At 42.3% G+C, this 22,024-nt stretch overlaps 1 protein-coding gene across 1 annotated transcript in view; it reads left to right on the forward strand.

The window, feature by feature from the left end:
* The first annotated feature begins 4,430 nt into the window (after positions 1–4,430).
* The window catches only part of LOC105935098 (relaxin-3 receptor 1), a 102,302-nt gene continuing 84,708 nt past the window's right edge, over positions 4,431–22,024 (forward strand). Inside the window, exon 1 of the mRNA XM_012875338.3 lies at positions 4,431–4,455. The gene's annotated coding sequence lies outside the window, so the exon portion shown is untranslated. The remainder of the gene's footprint in view (positions 4,456–22,024) is intronic.

Below are 22,024 nucleotides of genomic sequence, written 5' to 3' on the forward strand. Positions count from 1 at the left end.
ATCCAATCATTATTCTCTGTCCAAACAGAGAAAAACAAGAAACAGAGAGATGAAATAACATCTGTCATGTCATCTGAGCCTAACTGCCAGTCAGAGGAGCCAAGCTGCCATCTGCGGGACTGATGGAAATAGAAGGGGATCTTAAAAGCATTTTTTGTTTGAATTATTTAAAGACACAAAGTGGTGGAAGGACAGCGTCTCGCTTGCTTCCACATTTTTAAGACAAAAATCATTCTTTTTTTCCCCCCTTTTCTTGTTGATATAATTTTAATCTGATAGTTTGAGCTCCACCGGGGTGGAGTTGTTGGATGGAAACTACATCTTTTTTTTTTTTTAGGATTATAGTGTTATTGTTTCTTTTGTCAAAACAAGTTTTGACAAAACAATGCAAAAGACAATAACGCAAAGGAGTAACAACACACGGCTGATACTCAACAGTCCATCCATCCGTCCATCCATCCATCCATCCATCCATCCATCCATCCATCCATCCATCCATCCATCCATCAGGCTGCAGTGGTAATATCCAGGGGGAAACTTTGATATAGACTCCAGCCCATTCTGGGGGATTCTCCCCAGGCCAGATGTTTCTGGGTCTGCCGTAGGGTCTCCTCCCAATGGGACGTACCTATGAAACTTTTTAATTCAAGCCTCCCGATTAAATGGCTGAACCATCTCAATTTACTTGTTTTGATGCAGAGAAGCATTGACTCTTTGCACCTGAAAGGACAAACCGTCTGTGTTCTTGTGGGCTATGCATAGATTTTATTTATTTTTTTCAGTCTGGGTCGCTTTAAAGGATGGATTGGAATGTGTAACTTATTTGAGCGACTCTTAGCCATTGAACTTACATAGTTTCTATGCACAAATATTGATTAAATGTCAGCCAAATGACATGTATGCAAATGACTTTATGAGTGTTATGGGTTTAACTTCAATGGCCTGTTCAATCAGCGCAGGACTCTCATTGAGCCGAAACTTGTTTTTGGTTTTAACTATTCTCTTTGTTGCCCTCATCAAGCCACTAGTCATCACAGCAGAGGCAGGAGTGGATGGTCAAGTGATGTTACAGGGAAAGACGTGAGAGCAACCCCCACCCACGATTGTTGTCAGCCTCTGAAGCAAACAGCGCTGAAAAATTAGCAACCTCACACAAAGACAAAATACAAAACAAACAACAACAACAAAAAAAAAACAGAACATCTATACAACTTGCTGCTATGATCTAAATCAGAGACTTTTGTCTCGTTCTTTTGTTTGTTTTTGTTTTGGGTGCTAACAGCAAAACAAACAGGCAATCACAGCTCCCACGACCTCGCGGCTGACTGTTAGCCTTCATTTCGTTCCTTCTTCATTCCTCTTCCTCCCACTCAAACGTCTCTCTGACACGCATCAAGCCTCGCGCTGTTTGATGATCCCAGAGTTAAGTGCTCGGCAGCAGCTGAGGACGTTTTGTTTGCGGCGTCTCGCTGTGTCAAGGTGCTCGCGGATATTAAGTGTTTGCTACGCGGAGACTAATTAAAAAAAAAAAAAAAAAAAAAGGTGCATTTCAAAAAGCGGTAAATGAATATGCAAATTTTTTGTGAGCCTGTGCCTCCTCTTCTGAAGTGGTGATAACAATATGGCTCTAAGCTCTTCTCTTAACTGTAATTTTCTTGATCCGCCGTGACAAACAAACAGAAATGATAATCCTATTATTTATTTTTTTAAATGGCACAGTTTTGTTTTCTCAAGGCAGCTGATGAGAGGAGGCTTGTTTTTATATTCACTGTCTTCACCACCACTGACACAACTTTAAATCAATTTCCATCCCTCTCTGTTTCAGTCTATATGTTATTATTACTTTTTTTTTTTTTTAAAGCATTTCACTCTTTGTCTTCCTCTGTGATGTGTGCACTTGCACCGGACAAATAAGCAGAGCATAGTGTTCTCCTTCAGGGCAGAATTTCCCTTAAGTAGCTTAGCATCACAGTAGGTTATTGTTTGTTGCCATTTTTCTTTCTTGTTCTGACAAAGATATGTTCATTTGTTGTATGTATTTTGTTGGATTTTTTTCCCCCAATAAAACCTGTGTTTCAGATTAATTGTTTCAGGGGATTCAATCAATCACTGCCCTTTGCTTTATTATCATAATACGTACATAGCAAGGGTTCTTTTTAGAGCAGACAAAAAAAAAGTAAAACTAAATATAACTCCGATTGTGTAACACTTGGCAGTCAGAAATATGTAACAGGCATCTGCGGCTTGGTAATATATATTGCTTTTGAAAATGCCGCGGCAGTGAAGGCTCTGCTAATGCAGGACAACAGCACTGTCTGAGAATCGTTTGTACTCGCTCCCTTCAGGGGTCGCCACAGCAGCTCATCTGCCTTCATCTCAGCCTATCTCTACCATCCTCCAATGAACACATCCAACCATGATCCGTCTGTTGTCTTTCTCTTTTCCTCCAAACTGAATGTTTAATATTTAACATCCTGTCCCCGGTATCGAAACTATCCTCCCTCTGCACTTGTACAAAACATCCAGTGCATCCAAACTTCTTACAACCCCAGCTGTCCCTTCAATATACTAATTTATTATCCCCTACAATTTAAAATTTAAGTGGAAATGAGAGTACGGCTGCAATTGTTCCATCTTCCATTCATTCATCCATTGTCTTTACCCGTGTATCCTTGCAGACTCACTTGGGAGGCTGGTACCCGGTGTTCAACAGTGATTGATTGAGAAGCGAAGTACACCCTGGATAATCCACCACTCCACCACAGGGCAACACGGAGACAAACGGGACAAACAGTCACGCAAGCAAACACGTATGCCTGAGGGCAATTTATATCGACCAATTAACCTAACAGTCATGCTTTTGGACTGTTGGAGGAAACCAGAGTATCCAGAGAGAACTCACAAATGTATGGGGAGAACATTCAAACTCCCCTGCAGAAAGACAGCACCGCTCCAACCGCCAGGATGGCACCATGGTCCACTTCACCGCTCCTGATCGCTCCTTTTGCATAGGGATGATATGCAAATCCCCCGCTCAGACCGCCTCGTTCACATTCGGTGTGAACGCACCATCCGAGTTGGGATACGGGCAAAGGATCTTCTTGCTGCAAGGCAACAGTGCTACCAACTCTTCCACCGTGCTGCTGCCTATCGTCGGCGGTCAGAGGGAGACAGGCGGGGTCCACCCTGGACAGATTGCCAGTCCATCAAACCAAATGATAAATGACCTGCACTTGTTTAGGCCATTATCAAGTCCGAGGACCCCAAAGCTTGTCATACTACATTCAGTCATTCATTCCCGTTCATCCGTTTGACAGCTATACAGTCGGCGCCATCGGGTCCTCTGACCACCAACAACAGGCAAAGCTGGTCAAGTGCCTTGCCCAAGGACACAATGACTGAGACAGTCGGATCGGGGGTTCAAACCAGTAACCCACCAGTTACAGGATGAACTCGTAGCTCCTGTGACACAGTAGAATCACATTTATTTTTCAAAATGTTCTGAGAATACTTTGGAATAGCATCTGTTGTGCCAATATTTCTGTGAGAAAGTGTAGATCTGGTAAACAGGATTCTGATAGGGACCTTTGGACCTGTTTGGTTTATACAAATGTGGTGTTTGTGCTGGACATCAGTGGTAGCAGATGGTCCGACTGATGTGCTGACAAATGACAGCACATCCAGAGTTTGGTCACCACCTTTATAAATAAACTTGCCTTACAATGTCTAGTAGAACAGCTGCTATTCAGGCCACCGGTAGGTTACAGTATCCAAATAGTCTTCTGACTGGTTTAAAGGAGCCAGCATGGTACATTTAAAGTTTCAACATTTTTAAGTCAGAAAGCTGAGTGGAAAGTTTTTAAATTATTTTACTAATTTCAATCAAAACTTAGGAGAGGAAGGATTTAATTTTGTGGCCTTGTTTAAAGTTGCAGCAAGTTTGACAGATTTTGCAGGTATTAGTAACTTTTTTGTATTTTTTTTTAAACAGGTTAAGCTCTACGTTAAGAGGTAAGGGTGCAACATATGCAGAAAGTGTTGCCTTTTGGCACGGCTGCCAATTTAGCCTGACGACAACCTATGGCACATTCATTTCTCTAACTAATACTTGAACTAAATGCTTTACTCCTCTTGAACCTCAAAGGCTTATGAAGTGCGAGCATTATTATATTATTTTCCACGCCGTGTGCTGTAATCAGTAAATAGCAGTGTTTTTTTTTTTTAAAGAAAAACGAATCAGCTTGAGTGCTTATGATCCACAATGAAGGAATTTATTTTAATTTAAATTAGAAAAAAAAACTTCTCCTGTGGAAATGAAGAAAAGTCAACATGTAATTATTGTGGAAGTGTTTGTTTGAATCTTAGTCGACAGAGGTATTTAAGAGTCTGAGACAAATCCTTATGCAGTCTCCCTTGAACCCGACAGAAGACACCGAGACCCCTTTAATCTTGGCGGTAATGCACTGACAAGCCCCTCTGACGCACCTTTCATTTGGAATGTTTTAATGTCTCTTCACATTCTGCTCCTGTCGTCCTTCCCTTTTTTTTCTCTCCGTGGCTTCTTCACTCTCTTCCACCTTCTCTTTGGAGGTAGGTGTTGTCAAGCGTATTACGGAGAGGGGGGAGAAAAAAAGAGGTGCTTGAACTAACTTTTATGGAACATCAGTCCAACTTTAATCAGAATTTTTCCAGCTTTATGGAGAGGTTTATTCATTAAAGTGACGGCATTTGCAGGAAGCTGCTTTAACACCTTGAATTCCCAGAGGACGGCTGAGCGAGTCACTCCGAGCTTCCCTCCATTAAAAGCGTTCAGCATGGATGCAATAAGAGAAAAGTACCCTCGGCCCCACATACAGCAAACCAAACAGAGGATACCGTGGAAATGGAAGAAACGTTTCTGTCGTATTTTAAAATCTTGACTTTACAAAGATGGCCAACGATTCATTGCATCGTGGCTTTAATTTCTCACATGTCCTTGGGAGCGGTCGTCTTGCGATCTGACAGCTGCTGGTTTGTTTCCAGCTCCTTCCTGTCACATGTCAATGTGCCCCTGGGCAAGGTGCTTAACCCATAATGCCTTCCGATGTCCGTACCGGGGTATGAACATCATTTGTGAGTGCAATTGCGCTGTGAGCGGTCAGTATGTCTGGAAAAGTGCTAACGTACATAAATTCAGTCCATTTACCATTTAGTCCATTCCATTTACCACATCAAAAGATGACTTTTAGCTCTATTTAGTAAAGATTTAAAGCAGATTTTCTTCCCCCGTCGATGGTGTATAATGACATTAGACTTTATCAACTTGGGATCCTTAATCTCCTGCATTTTGTTAATTGGGCCTTCTTAACTGTCTGATGTTTCAGACTCCTGTAAGAGGATTGAAATGCTTTACAAACTGCACGTTTGAGACTGATTTGTCTCAAACTAGACAGGAGAAAGATTTTTGAGGCTTGTTTGGGAGGTATGAGACGAGATGGCATCAAGACTGCTCAGCTTCCCACTGTGTCCACCGCGGGGGTCCACCGCTTACCATATGGAGAGGGATTTAGATATTTTACTGAGATATTTTTGGATTCTTTGTTTAATTTGAAGTACATCACTGCTTCTGTTTCTACATGCGATAGAATGCAAACCTGCAAGATGGACAAGGAAAACAAGAAAATTTGAAACTGCAAACTGTGAAAATAGATTTATGAATAAAACACATTTTCCTCATTTACGTTTGCACAAATATTTGTAGCTGTGTTTTAATTTTTATGTCGAGAATCACAGTCCAGGACGTTAGTATATTGCAACCCCCCAAACCATGGGCTTCCACTTTTCATTGGCAGGCCTGGTGAGAAGAGCATCAGTCAGAAAAGCAGCCATGGCCATGGAGGAGTTGTTGGGATTCACAGCTTAGGTAGTAAAACTGTTAGGAGGATAATTATTCATGATAAACTCCACAAATAAATCATGTTTGCTGTTAGCCCCTTGTACACAGCAAATATCCAAACAATTTGGTGTTGTGGGCAGATGAAACCGTAGTTGAACTTTTCGGCCTAAATGCAAAGACTATCTTTGAGGGAAACCTACATCAGTGTGAACACGTCATCCCCATTGTGAAACATAGGGGTGGGACTATCATGAATTGGGGACATGGAAAGTATGTTGTTGTGGAGATGGGTGGATGGAGACAAATACAGGAAATCCCTTAGAGCAAAATCAAATTGAGACTGCTAAAGATTTAAGACTGGGGTGGACGTTCACCGTCCAGCAACACAGTGACCCCAAAAGCTAAAGCTAGGGCTACAATGAAATAGCTTAGGACAAAGTGTATATATGTGTTAAAATGCCCAAAATTCAGACCTAAAAACTAGAGTGATGTGCTCACTTCATCTCTTTTAAGTCAATATGAGCCTTCTTCATTTTGCATAATTTGAAGGCGATTAAGAAATGGCTGGTTTAACACATAGTATGAGGCATTAAAATGTATCGGCTGGATGTTAAAAATACATGAATGGTGTACTGCAAGTAATTTTAGGGAATTTAACGCTTTAACTTCAAGATTATATTAAAAGCCTGCTTTACCAACTGATCCTTTCTGTTTTCCCATTTTAAAAACCTTTGAAGAAACGGCACATTTTATTTTACAGAGGCAAGTGTATAAGGTTCGCTGTCCAAAAGCATTTACAAATTTGTACTGCACATCAGTTTTACTTTAACATAACAGTTTCATTTCCCTTTAGACTTAATAAGTCTATTTACATTAATGATTTGATGTCATTAAAACAGTTCTGCAAGGTATTGATATCATTTTTTTTTTCATTTCCAGTTGAAGGTCAACTTTAATGTCATTTTCAAAACAATAAGAAGAAATCTACTTGCTAAAGATTGACCCCAGGGGCAGCATATGCAAATAAACATGCAGTTCGGGCCTAGAACCCAGAGGAATGTCATATTGTGATGGGACTAGGGCTGAGGGAACTTATTTCGCGTGGTTTTTGATTTCATGTATTTTCCATGGTTATAATAAATGTCATTCAACTGGCATTTAATACTCCTATATTCAGCAAATAGGCCACATGTGTTTTTGTAGATCAGTGGTTCTCTAACCGGTCAACCTAGGGAATCAATCCCACCAGCTGAAAGGAGGAAAATTTGATTTAAATATTTCCATCAACTGATTTGAGGTGAATTTACCAGGCTACAAATAACGTTGACGTTGCCAACCAGAGTGATACCAGATTGATAATGTGCAGGCGTTCTGCACTTTGTCAATCTGAGACTGCTCCCATCGAATCTGTTCGGCAAAAGGACTGACGTTCAACATTTCCGAGCTGATTGGGCGAAGTGACACCTAGTGTCCGCCTACCAAAGGTTGGTTTTAACCAATCACGGTATCAAATGAAAATTTAAGCAGCAGGCACCATGAGAAACCACAACAAGTTACACTGGTCAAGGCACTTCTTGCTAAAGAAATCTTGGACTCTGACAAAACAGATGTGATGGCAGCAGCTACGCTTGCGTCCTCCTGCGCTGCCATGTTTATTTTGTTTCGGCTGTTTTGTTCGGCTCGGCAGCTCTTGCTTTCGTCGCAGCTGGTTAAAAGGCAGCAGCCTGCTAACATAGGAAGACAGTAAGAGAAGCGGACCAGAAATAGAACAGAATACAACACCATATACCTTTGCCGTGTAAGGAAAAATTCAGAGGAGTTTCACAGCCGCAGGACCGTTGGGTAAATAGCGGGTCTCCGTGAAAGGCATCGCGTATGTGTTGTTCCGATTTTAACCACTAGGTATCATTACTTATTGTTCCTTTAAATCGGCAGCAGCAAATTTTTGCGGGGACGGTACAGCCAGCTGCCTAAACAGAAATTAGAAGCAAAAATAAAAGCTACAGTCTTGCTGATCATAACATCACCAGTTTATGTATAATGCAAACAGTTTAGTGGCCGTTTTAAGCCTCAAACTCTGGCCTTTTTGCGTGTAAAAGCAAACATATAATTATATATTTCACTTCAAAGCCTTTACTTTTTTTCAGTGACATTCACACTTCTCCAGGGTCAAACAACATCTCCCATCCTCTGTATCAATTATTAAATATTTTAAGAAGCATCCCACCTCCACCTCTGTCACCCCCCTGGAGAACGATGCCGTTATCATTTTTGTCAGAGTCAGTTTCCATCTGCATTCGTCATCCCCTCGCACACATTTACGAGTTATCAATCGCCGTGTCAGGATGCAAAATAAATGATGTTCTTCGGGGCGGGATTGGATGGGACTATCTTTGGCTTTCAATCAATGCATATTCTCTCTTCCTCTCTCCTGTTCCTTCACTCCCTCATAAATCTCAAAGCATTGTGGGGCTGTAATGTATTTGTGGTGGTGGGGTTTGGGTGGGGGACGCTCTGCTGTGGGTGTGTGCAAATGGGGGGGATGTGGGGTCGTCTGGATGACAGAGGCAGTAGTTATATTATCAAACATTACACCTTAGGGTGAACACGGTATCAAGGGCTTTCAGGCTGTGTATGCTTGGTGCAGTGGCAAAGGAGGAGGCCCGACTACAGCAGGCAGGACAAGAAGGGATTACTTTCTGTCGTCCATAAATCAACTCTGCAGCTAAACTAATCTTTCTGACTGGATGGCAGAGTAAATACACAGGGAACAGGGATGTAATGTGTGCTTGATGCATCTGGTGGTGGCCGCCCGGCTGCTTGCAGGAAGTGTGAAGAGGCGCTCTGCCAGCGGTTGGAAGTTGGTTAATGTAGACTTTCCTGCTCTTATATCCTTCTCCATCTTGTTGCACATGATAGAGAGATGTCAGCCAGCTGTGCAGTTCTGATGGTGTGTCTGTAGAGATGTGTAACATCTTATTTGATTGGAATTTTGCGGAATTTTTTTTATTAAATACAGACTAAATTAAGCATTTAAGCTATCTGATAAGCACTGTTGCAGTTTGTTTTTTTGAAAAGGGGTTCAGGGCACTATAAGTCACTTAGCTAAGGCACAGCTTTCATCGCTGCTTGGAGGTTTGATTCTTATCATAATCTCTAGATATCTTTACTTGACCTTTTTTCTGTTATAATTTTGACACCTGCTCCATGTTCCCAGTCAGCTCACAAGTGTCCACCTCCCTGTCGATTCCCCCAGTTAATGTAGTATTAGTCTTGGTTTTTACATTTGCGTAGGCTTTTCCCACATCCTGTGCTTCTGTTTAAAAAGAAAAGTGTTGTTTTGGCTTCTCAACCTTCTTGCTTGCGGACTCCTATGTGCTTGCATCCCTCATAATGAGAACCTGTAAACCGCAAAAATATTCACTGTTCAGACCTGGACAGTATTATATTTACACCACTTTCAAAACACAGTTTGTGATTTGTGAGAAGAAATATTGGGGATTTTCAGTTTCCCAAAATACATAACAAAAATCTGGTCTCATCTTGTGTTGACTCTCTTGTCCTGTCAGCTTAATGTATTTTTACACCTCTACGATTAATACAATTAATTGAGAACAGCTATTCATCAGCTGTTGATATAGCTGCAAAGGCAATTGATTATTTCAGAAATCATGGTGCCCAACTCTACATGACCCTATTCACAAATATCACCTACTTTTATTATCAAAATAAATAAGTGAGATGTTCTGAGGGACCAACACAAAAAGGACCAACTAGATCATTAGCAAGGTACCAATTTAGGGATCGGTACTTTGTTGCCAAGGATAATGTAACATATATATTATATATATATATATATATATATCACAACTGTAACGGCTCTTCTTAGTGCCTTAGGTGATGCAACATCATAGATACAGGTGATTGTCCTGGACTCTTAACGCTGGTCTTTGCCTCAGTCTTTGATGCAGTCGACCATCAGTTTGCTCAACAGGCTGACTCAGTGGACCAGATCTTTGAAGCAGTTCTCTTCATATCTATCGTACTGTTTATTTGTAAGCTATTTTGTTAGCCGCTTCATGTCATCTCAATCTCTGTAGTAGTGTGCCCTTTTTTGTAGTTTGGTGCCTTTGTTATTTTGGGTTTACTTGCCTGTCTTCTGCACATTTTGAGAACTTTTAAAGACATCTATACGATTCTTGTTTTTACTTGTAGCGCGCTAACACACATTTTAGAAATTTTAAAACCATGTCCTAAAGGTGTGAGGTGCTGTGACCAGAGCCTGCTGGCTGGAAAATAAGGCCCACACGGAGATGAGATTAGGTATATCTGCAAAGGTATTTTGTTAGGTTTTGTGTTTCTGTGTTTACGAACAAGCTGCCCCTTTTCTTAAATGATGATGTCGTAGTTTCGGTTCTCTCTGTAACCCACATGCAACTCGTTCTGACCAATAACAACAAACATGGCGCCGTCTAGTGTTGCGTTCATGCTCAAGCAAATGCTGGCTTTGTTTTGGCTGCTGGTAGCTCCCTCGGACTCTTCCTTTCTAATGAGCCCGCTCTACACAGCGTGTCCCCTGCCAATCCACACAAAGATCACGCTGAACATGCATACATGTCTGTGTCTGATCCGCCAGCCTGTTGCTGCGTTTACATGGGTTGCCTGTTTGTAGCCGGTGCTTTTGCTGTGTTTCTGTGGCAGTGTCACAGAGTCACCAATGGGCAAAGGCATACCCACTACAGCGTTTTCAGTGGCGCAGCGTCCTCTCATGCGGATGCAGATTTGTTTTTTTTATTATTTATAGGAATTTACACTTTTTGTCTTTGTGTGGACAGGGTTCTGTTTACACAATGTTTCTTTGGTATATCGGAAAAGTTTTGTTGTAGTTTTACAGTTCATCCACACCATTACACTACATGGCACAATGGCACGATTTAGAAAAAAGGTGTTCCCATTTTGAAAATACCCAAGTCTCTTTTGTCATGTACACAGGAAAAAAACAAAGCCCTGGCACATACATAGTAGTATTTAGTTGTGGTGCCTGTTATGTATGCATGTGCATATTGTTGCGTTTCAGAGAACATACCACCTACTTGTGGCTAGGCAAGGAAATTACTCTGTTTTATTTTTTTCTGCTAGTGTTGTGTGCATGGAGATCGTAATTCATGTAGTTGTCATGTAGATATGTTAACAGAAATGGAATAACATTTCTGTTTTTAAATGATTATTGTCATGTTAACAGGGCCTAAAGGAGACAGAGCTTTCATATCAATAGCTGAAACTGAGGGTTTCAGCACTCTGTTTAGTTTAGTTTTTTTTTCGAGGAGCAGCTAAAAACCCATCTTTTTCAAAACTTTGTTTTCTGATTTATGTTTCTCACTGATTTTATTTTACGTTTATATTTTTCCAGTGCCTTTACTGTGTGCTATATAAATACAGCTTTACATATTTTTTTTAATTTTAGCCAATTCTGCCATATCAGCGACTGAAAAGAGGTCATCAGTTCAAGTTAAATATTAGAAATAACAAACCGTATTTTGTTTAAAGTGATTTAATGACATACAGTAGTCAGACGGTCAGACCGCTTGAGAACATATTCAGTGAAATGATACAAATGTTTTTCTCAATCTCAAAACCTTCTCAGTTTTCTTTCTGTTTTTTTCTGTTCTTTGATGAATTAGAGAGCAAGACGTTTTAAAACCTTCCACAGTAGGTTGGCAGATTTTATAAAGTTGGAAAAGGTACAGAATAAGGACATTACCAGTTACAAATACGCTGATATGCAACACATGGGGCTCCTTAATATTTGAGAAGGAGGAGAGGTACGATAATGAGAAGCAAACCCGGGTCCTCACATAGGCAATTTAAGTTCAAATCAGACCTGAGGGACAGGAAGAAAGCCCTGGTGACATGTAGCCTGCTCAGAGTAAATCACCTCTTACATTGTGTCTGCGCTCACCTGATAAGTTGTTAGGCTTTTACATTTCCTTGTGAAGAGGATTTTGTCACTCTAGTTGAGGACCCCACCAGGGACTCAGGACCTTTAATGACTATTTGGACTAGCAGCGCATACAATCATGGATCCCAGTGGAAAACAATAATTGACTAAGAAGATGCACATCTGCCTGCAAAACTGTGGCAAAGCATATTCCTGTTAAAAAATGAGCTTTTCAGATCTCATATGGACTGTTTATGCCACAATCTAACTGGAAATGCTTGCTAAACAAATAGCTCCTGTTTCTTGTCACAGGGTGTGTATAGAGGAATAAGCTATGTTGAGAAAGTCATTAGAATATTTTAAGATTTGAGGATTATCAAGATTGACAGGGGAGACTGCTGGTAAAGACCCATAACTGACATTTATGTTTAAATTGGGCTTTTATTTTACATGAGCTTTTCTCTGGGTGGAACTATTAGAAAATGTTGTATTATGGCACCACTGTGTGCAGCTGACTGTCTGTCAGTGCTTATTTTATACATGATTTTGTTATTTTATAGTATATTATTCAACACACCAACTCCCTGCCGGCGTGTCATCGGCAAACTTTATTAGATCTATGTTTTGTTTTTTGTGAAAAATCCCGGGAACTTTGTCCATTGTGGGCTAGAATAATCTCAGCGGTCTCCTGACTCCACCTGTTTTTGGTGTCAGCATCACCGTTGCAGGGGCACACAGGGTGGCTGCAGGTCTCAGAGGGTTTGCATACATTGTACATGTACGTATACTATTACGAAACAAACGTTTACTTCTTGACTTAAGTAAATATCCTAATGTTTTATTTATATAATTATTTAAGTAGAACAATGACTAGTGCAAAATTAAGATGTATTTACCGGAGATGAAGTGTAGACTGCAAATTCTGTCATGGTATGATGGCTCCCACAGTCGATTAGGATTGTTTGCCTGCATCCTTTTCATTGAAATTATCCATTTCTTTCGTCTTTCTTCGTCCTTCGGTAAACAAAAGAAACGTACATCCAACGATTTGGAATGCCTCTGTGTGCAACCGGGAGCACAACAAGTCGTAGGCATTGTTTAGGTTCCAAAAATAAACGAACTAGAAGCACACTCTAATTCACCCGTTTTGTCATGGTAGTAGACAAGAACAGTCCTGTTTTTGCCTACCAGCGGGACCCGGATGTAGCGCGAATGTAGCTTGTGACGTCACGCGTGAACTGGTCTATTGACTTCTGTGTTTGGATAACACTGTTCCCCTCCAGATGGTGCTTTTACAACAACAAGCCTCAGATAAACCCTGAAATAAAGGCTGTCCTCAAGGAGAAGAAAATGGCCTTCTAGATCAGGGAACAAGGAGGAACTGAGAGTTGTGCAAAAGGAACTGAGAAGAAAGATCAGAGATGGAAAAAAATCTACAGGAGTAATATGGAGGACCATCTTCAGCAGAACAAGCCTTTCGGGTCAAAAAGCCCACCCACTCCACCCTGAAAGCACTGTGAGATTGATATTGTTTGATTTCTCCAGTGCTTTTAATAGCATCCAGCTGGGACTAGCTGGAGCTGTCAGAAGTGAACCATCCCCTGTAAATATCACATAATATTTGCATGCAAATTTAAAAAGAATAAAGGGCTGACACATGATTATAACCAGCTAAAATATAATCATATCAAAAGTATATGAAAACTGCAGTAAACCATTGTTTTAAATCCTGATTTCAACAGGCCCGCAATTTCTATGCTGTGATTTAATCATCTGCAAGTGTTTATTTTTTTTTTTTTTTTTTTTTTTTTTTTTTTTACTTTATTTTTTTTTTTTTTTTTTTTTTTTTTTTTTTACCCCAGTGTCCTGTCTAGCACTATGGCAATAGGAATTGATATCTCAATGCCAGATGGAGCTCGACAGATTTTGCTTTTACAAGTGGAGCAAACAGCTTTCGCCATAGTGCTCCACTTGATTTATGCTTTTAAATAGCTTTATTATGATTCCTGCAAGGAGAATTTCAAATTATATGGACATGACAATGGGAGAGTAAAGGAAGAACAAAAAGTGAAAGAAAAGAAAAAGAGTAGAGGTGAAAGAAAGAGGAGATAAAAGGAAGAGAATGATAAAATGTCCTCTGTCTGCTCCATCACCTGGAAAGAGACACAAAAAGAACAGCACAACCAATAGACATAAAGCAACAGATACACTCGAATAACACCTAGATGCCATTGCTAAATGATATATATTATTATGTAAGCTGACATGTGTAATGTGATATTTGAAAAAAGAAAGTGACACAACATAAATAAATAAATAAATAAATAAATTATAAGATTACTGTATATAAGTGAACACTTAATACCTGGGACCCAGCACCAGTGGGAGATGTGAAAGTGCACTAGTTTAGGTGAAGATTATCCAGAAATAGCTTGATAGTGATTGTGGAGAACCAAAGAGCCACCTTCCCCGAGCACAGAGGCAGGCGTCAGGGGACCCGTAGCCCCGGACTCCCAAAGGGGTCCCTAAAGCAGGTCGCCCAGGAGGGGCCGACACAGGATATCTGCAACCCCCCCCCCCCCCAAGGAAGGAGCAGAGACGACCCCGAGGAAATCCCCCAGCCACCGCAATGCCGACGCCCTCAAGAGCCGCGGAGACGAGCCCGTGGGCTCCGCCGGCAGCCAGCCCCGCTGAAGTGGTCCCGGCCATGGGCCCTGAGGGCCAGAGGCCCCAGGGGCGCCCCGCCCCCGCGACGAGGGCCCCGGCCGCCCCCCGGGGGGCCAGGCCCCGCGAAGAGGCCGCCAGGAGCGGGCCGGCGCACGCCCGGGAACCCGCCCCAAACCCGAAGCCAACTAATGCGCCAGGGGGCCAAGGCGCCCGCCAACGAAGTGGAGGAGGGCAGGACGTGGGGGGATGGGCTCCGCACCTATCGGAGACTTGAGATGTTCTTGGGAGAGGGAGCGGACCACACCCATACCTGGAAAAAAAAAAAAAAAAAAAAAAAAAAAAACTCATTCACCCCATCCCTCCCTTGTGCCCCACTCGCCACACACAAAAAAAAAAAAAAAAAAAAAAAAAAAAAAAAAAAAAGACGCTGTACACACATTCCCACATAACACTCACATCCAACACTGACCAAAGGGGGGAGGGTCACCCCAAATCGACTATACGACTGCTTGTGCCCGACCCCCGGCCCCGGCCCCCGACCAGACGCCCCCCGGACCGGGCCCCCCCAAGAGGGCGGGCCAACACGACCCGCACGAGCCACCCGGCCAGAGCCCCCCCCTCCCCCTAAATACCTAATAAACCCACTCCCTCCCCCCACCTTGCCCTTGCCATCCCTGCCCCCCGTCCCCTGGGGGGAGCGGAGGCATCAGCCCCAGACCTGGCAGGCCGCTGACTGCACCCCGCAGCCCCCCGCCAAGACCCCGGACACAGTGGCCCGCACCTCCTCCAGGCCCCAGACTCCTTGCCTCCATCGGAGAACGGGGGTGTGCAGAAGACCCCGACCCTCCCTACGCCTGCTCAAATGTTGTGTTGTTGCATGTTGTTCTCAAGTGCGTTTAAAAACTGGGAGCGCCGAAGGGGATGCACGGCACAGCCCACCCCCCTTTCGGAAGGAAGCTGTTGCCAGCGCACCCCCTCCGTGTGACTGCCCAGAACCCTCAATGTCTAAGTGGGAGAGGAGGTGAAGGGAGCCGTCCGAGGTGAGGCCCACACAACATAAGCCCCCTCCCAGACGTCTTCCCCCCCACCCCCCCCCCTACCATGGCCTATATGAGTGTGTGATGTGAAAAATGTTTGAAGTGAAAGTGTCTAAGATGCAAAATAAAATTGGGGAGAGGGGCGTCACCAGAAAGTGGCAACCTCCAGTAACGCCCCCTCCCTCATGACCTACATGTGTGGCGGCGTGATGGAGCAGGCAGAGGGAGGAGTCCGGGGATGGGGAGCAAATGACTGGGAAGCCAACCCAGGGAGCCAGCTCCCCTACTGACTCCAATAGGCACCCCCGCTCCCCGAAAGCCCCACCTAGAGAAGGGGGCCTCGCCAGCGGCACCACCGTAGCCCGGGGGCCAGGGAGAGGCCGCAGGGCCCGCCAGCCAACCACCCACCAGGACCAACACCTAAGCCCCCCCCAGCCCACCCACCAAGCCTACTTAAACTAAATAAATAAAATTAATAAATAAATAAATACATAAATACATAAATAATAATAATAATAATAATAATAATAATAATAATAATAATAATAATAATAATAATAAGAGGGGGGGACCTTGGCCAGCCGGCCCGCACGAGCCACCCCAACCCCACCCCCCAGGTGAAACCCGCACCGGAAGACGACACGGACCAGGACCGGGACAGGGGGCCGGACACAAGCCCACCAGAACGTCAACCCCCCCCAACCCCCCCCCCCCCCCCCCCCCCACCCGTGGATTTAATCCCTCCCCAACATTAACGTTCAAACAACTCACCATACATTCGACAGTAGACATCCAGGCTGGGTAGATCCCTACTCCCCCTCCTTTCCCCCTCCCCCCACTGGCAGAGTGCCTTTCCAATAAAGGAGAAGAGCATCTGCCCAGAGGTGTTAATGACCATGCCCCCCTACCAGCTCAACGGGCCCCGAGGCCCCCCAGCGCACCAGAGGCCCCGTGCAGGGGCGGACACCCGGGCGCGCGCCGGCCCACACCAAAAGCGGCACACCCCCCGGAACCGGAACCCCCGAGGCCCCGCCGGGGCCCGCGCCCGAGGGCGGCGCGCCCCAGGGACCCCAGACCCCCAGACCCACCCCGGCCCCACCCAGCGGCAGCACAGCTACCAGGTCAGTAACCCACGTCCGTCAACACGCAGCTCCCAAAGAGCGCCGCAAGCGGCTGCTGTAGGCCACCCGTAGGCCTCCCAAACTCCTCCCAGATGGGGGCAACAGACCCCGGAGCCGGATCCACCAGGCGCCCTACTCCAAGTGCCCCCAGGGCCCCAGGTACCCCTCCATCCAGCCACTGCGCCCTGCAGGAAGCAACCCACCGCCCCCTATTCCACTAAGTGATGGTGTTGATCAGAGGAGCCCAAAAAGACCAATCAGATGTGGAAGCAGATGCTGTCTCTAGATTAATATGATCCAACAAAAGGTCTCTATACTGATTGATACTGAGATTTTGTTTACTTTTCCAATTCATGAGGATAGTTTTCTTTGCGATGCATAAAGCAGTAAAAACCATGTAAACTATTTCTTTTTTCAGAGGACTTTCCTCAAAATTACCGAGCAGGCAAACTGATGGGGATGGTGTAATCTTACAGCTCAAGCACCTTGATAAGTCCTTACATATCTGTGTCCAGAACCTCTGGACTGGTGTGCATAACCATAACGCATGAAAATAATTATCAGGATGATTGCCTATGCAGTGTGGGCAGATATTAGATTGTGCCAGACCCATCTTGAATAATCTTTGTCCTGTGTAATGTACTCTGTGAAGGATTTTGTATTGTATTAGTTGTAAGTTGGTGTTTCTAGTCAATTTGAAAGTTCTTAGACATGTCTGAGCCCAGAAATTTTGTTCAAAGGTGCCAGATAAATCTTTTTCCCACTTCATTATAGGAAGAGATATCGAATCATCTATTTTAGTCAGTGTCCTGTATGATTTAGACAGTAGTTTGGGGGGGGTTAAATCTAAGAACTCTATTATATTAGTTGGGACTTGTAAACCACCATTAATATGCTTATATTTATTTTTAATTATAGATTTAAGTTGTTCATATTCCAAGAATTTATTTTTACTAATGCCATATTGCATATTTAGTTTAGCAAAATTGATGAACTCGGTTCCGTCAAGTAGATGTTCCAGATATTTAATACCTTTATTCTTCCAGTATGTAAAATTTATCATTTTATTATTTTGTAGGATATCAGGGTTATTCCAGATAGGTGTACGACTGCATGGGATAAGGGATGACTTTGTCATTTTGAGGAACTCCCACCATGCTGTCAGAGTAGAACTAATGTTGATATATTTGAAGCATGTATGCCGTTTTATATTTGAGCTTATAAACGGCAGATCTGAAATCATGATATTATTGCACATTTCCTGTTCTATATCTAACCAAGGCTCATCTAAAAGACTATTTTTTATCCATTTAGAGATGTATTGTAGCCTATTTGCTAAGTAATAGTTATGGAAGTTAGGCAGATCTAATCCTCCCCTGTCTTTAGTCTTCTGTATTGTCTTTAAGCTAATACGTGGGGGTTTATCTTTCCAAAGAAATCTAGAAATGGCAGAGTCTAGAGATTTAAACCAGTCAGATGATGGTTTATTGGGGACCATTGAAAATAAATAATTAATTCTAGGTAGGACCATCATTTTTATTGAAGCTACCCTACCCATAAGTGTGATTGGAAGCGATTTCCATCTTTCAAGGTCCTCTTCTATCCTGTTTAAAAGTGGGGCATGGTTAAGTTTAAGTAAATCTGTTAATTTATTCGACACAGTAATACCTAAATATTTAATATTTCCTGATTGCATTTGTAAATTTAGGGAGTTTTCGAGAGAGCAATTAATTGACAGTACCGTAGATTTAGACCAGTTTAACGAGTAATCTGATACTTTGGAGAAAGATTCTAGTATTCTAATTACTTGTAAAAGAGAATTATTTGAATGCTGGAGATAAAGTAATACATCATCCGCGTACAAACTAATCTTGTGCTCTATTTTCATGCATTTTATACCTTTTACAGCTTTTGTTTGTCTGATTGTTGCTGCTAGAGGTTCTATAAAGATGGCAAAAAGTGATGGAGAAAGAGGGCATCCTTGCCTGGTGCCCCTCTGTAGACAAAAACTGGAAGATATTTGATTATTTGTCCTGACACAGGCTGTTGGAGAATTGTATAGAATTTTTAACCAGTTTATGAATAAATCGCCAAAACCGAATTTATGAAGAGTAGCGAATAAAAATTTCCAATTTACTCTATCAAATGCTTTTTCTGCGTCTAAAGACAATATATTGGTTTTAATGTTTTTACTGTAGGAATAATCAATTAAATTAAGTAATCGGCGTGTATTTGTGGATGACTGCCTTCCTCTGATGAAACCAGTTTGATCTGGATGTATTATGAGAGGAGTTACTTTGTCTAATCTTTTTGCTAAAGCTTTACAGATTATCTTAATATCCACATTAATTAAGGATATGGGACGATAACTAGTGGGCAACACAGGATCTTTGTCTGGCTTGAGCAGAAGGCTGATGGTGGCAGAGTTCATATTAGCTGGAAATCTACCTTTTTCCTGTATTTCCTGCAACATTCTGTGGAACGTTGGGGCTAGAATATTCCAGAACTCTTTATAAAACTCAGTGGGGAATCCATCTGGACCTGGAGCCTTTTTATTAGGCATGCTTTTAAGAGCTTCCTGGGTTTCAGCTGTTGTCAGCGGGGAATCCAGTGTCATTCTTTGGTTATCTGATAATTTAGGAAGTGTAATTTTATCCAGAAATTGCTTAATATCCTTCTCTGATGGATTTATCTGTGGTGTGTATAAAGATTTGTAGAAATCGCGGAAGGTTTTATTTATACACTCTGGTTCACTTACTGTATTACCAGTTGAATCTGTAACTGCAAATATAGTAGTTTTCTCCTTATTTATTTTAAGCTGATTAGCTAGAAAGCTTCCTGACTTATTGCCATGTTCAAAATTTTCTATTCGGAGCCTTTGTATTAGAAATCTATTTTGCTTTTCAATATAGTGGTTTAGTTCTAATTTTACTTCACGGATTTTACCTAACTTCCCTTCATCTTGAGATAAATCTAGTAACTTAAGTTTTTCTTCTAATTCCTGAATCTTTTTGTTTTCTTTTTTCTTTTTATGAGATGAGAAAGAAATTATTTTACCTCTCATCACTGCTTTTCCAGCTTCCCACAATATCGATGCCGATGTACCTGGTTGATCATTGTATTCTAAGTATGAAGCCCACTCTTCTTTAATGAATTTTATAAATTCTTCATCTTTAAGCAGTGATGTATTAAATCTCCAGCTTTTGTTTTGTGTGGTTATTTTTTTATTAATTAAGGTGAGAGTAACAGGAGCGTGATCACTGATAGCAATAGGATGAATTACCGTCTCTGAAACGACCGACAGCAGTGAGCTACTTATAAGAAAGTAGTCCAGACGAGAGTACGAATGGTGAACATTTGAGAAAAAAGTGTATTCTTTACTAATAGGATGAAGAGAACGCCATGCATCGCAAAGACCAAAATCACTCATGTATTGTTTGACTACATTTACTGACTGCCAACTACGCTGAGTCCCTGTTTTATTCAACCTGTCTATATCGTTATTTAAACCAAAGTTGAAGTCACCTCCTATAATTAGTGAACAATCCCCGTGTTTTGAAAGTGCAAGGAAGAATTGGTGGAAAAAAGAGGGGTCATCAACATTTGGACCATATATACTGACAATACATAGCTTCTGGTTATGGATAGCTATTTTAATTATTATGTATCTACCTTCAGGATCTATAGTTTTATCTAATATTTTAAAACTAACGCTTTTGTGGATTAAGATTGCTACACCTCTCTGTCTAGAGTTATAGCAGGCCGCAAACACATTAGGGAACTCAGGTGAATTAAGCTCACTTGCATTTGTAGCTGATTTGTGGGTTTCTTGCAATAATACAACATCTGCCTTTAATCTAGTAAGCTGGTTAATGATCTTCATTTTTTTCTCTCTGGTGCCAGCCCCATGCACATTCCATGTCACAAACTTTACATTCGCCATAGATGTGAGTGAGAAGTTAGAAGGTGCATGCCCTTGAGAAAATAGTCATACATAGACCCAGGTAGCATCATATGATGTGCTTGTGATTGACTGATGTTCAGGAAAGAAGCAGACAGATAAGATAGAAATACACAAAAAAATAAAAAAGTGCAAAGAGTAAGAGAGTGTGTAAAAGGATAAACCATAGCCCGTGCCTTCTGTACCCAACCGTGAACACCAACCATACCAACGTACTCTTTAGCTGTGCGTGTATTTAATTTATCACCGTGTACCGATCTGTGCGTCTTATTTATTTATTTATTTTATTTATTTATTTTAAATCATTGAAACATGCTTTAAGTCCACCTGTGGTGTAACTAATAAAGCCAAGGGGTGATCTTCTGATCCCTGAACAACTGTCCATTAATATAAAGTCTGTCAACCGATATGGTGGCTTTAACGCCGTCCATCATGTATTTCTTCCTGATTGGGAACAGCACTCGCCTGCGATCTAGGATTTCCTTAGGAAACTGATCATTAACACTAAAGTCTGTCCCTCTCAGTTCCCTGCCGCAACTTCTAACGAATTCTTTTTGTTTATAATGCTCAAATTTAGCTATGATCGGGCGAGGACGGGTTTTGTCGGGTTTCTTACCTCCGAGCCGGTGGACTCGATGAAAAGTGATGTTTTTTACCTGATCCGCCGGGATTTTTAGCTTCTGCTGGAGAAAGTTCCGGACCGTTTCTTCTGCTATCTCTCCCTGCTGCTCCTGAATGCCTGCAAAGACGAGATTATCTCTCATACTTCGCGACTGTATGTCCAGAATGGATTCCTTCATTTTCTTATTTTCGCCGGAAAGCTGGATAATCCCTTCGGTCAGCTCCGTAACCTTCCCCCTCAGCGCGTCGTTCTCGGCGGCCATAGCTGTTAGCTGGGCTTGGCTAAACTCCACCGACTCCCTGAGGGACTGAAACTCCTTGTGTAGAACCTCTACCAAGGCGAGACGCGCATCAAGGCTGGTAAGCTTCTTGTCGATGGATTCCAAGATGTCGCTGAAGTTCCTGTCTGGGGACAAAGTGGATGAAGAAGAAGCACTGGTGGAATTAGAACGAGTGCGCTTAAGTGACGGTGTGCTAGCAGCTGTAGGCTTCTGGGCCTTCCCCATCACGATGCTATCAAAACACTCGTCCAGGTAGCACTCCAGGCTCGTCACGGTCTCTTCGTCCAGTTTGTTCCCTCGTAGAAAATAAGACAGTTGTAAATGTTTCCATCACATTTAAACACATCTGCAAGTGTTTAAAGGCATAGTGATCTTATTTAGTGATCTCATAGTGGTCTTCTTAATTTAAGAAAGTAATTAAAGTATACATAAAAATCCTCTTTTATCTGGTATTTAGCAAATAGAAATCATTTTAGTGATCCTAACTGAGCTAACCAAGACATGTTTAGGCTGATATAATGTC

Source organism: Fundulus heteroclitus, chromosome 13, assembly GCF_011125445.2.
Source record: "Fundulus heteroclitus isolate FHET01 chromosome 13, MU-UCD_Fhet_4.1, whole genome shotgun sequence".
Classification (NCBI taxonomy): Eukaryota; Metazoa; Chordata; class Actinopteri; order Cyprinodontiformes; family Fundulidae; genus Fundulus; species Fundulus heteroclitus.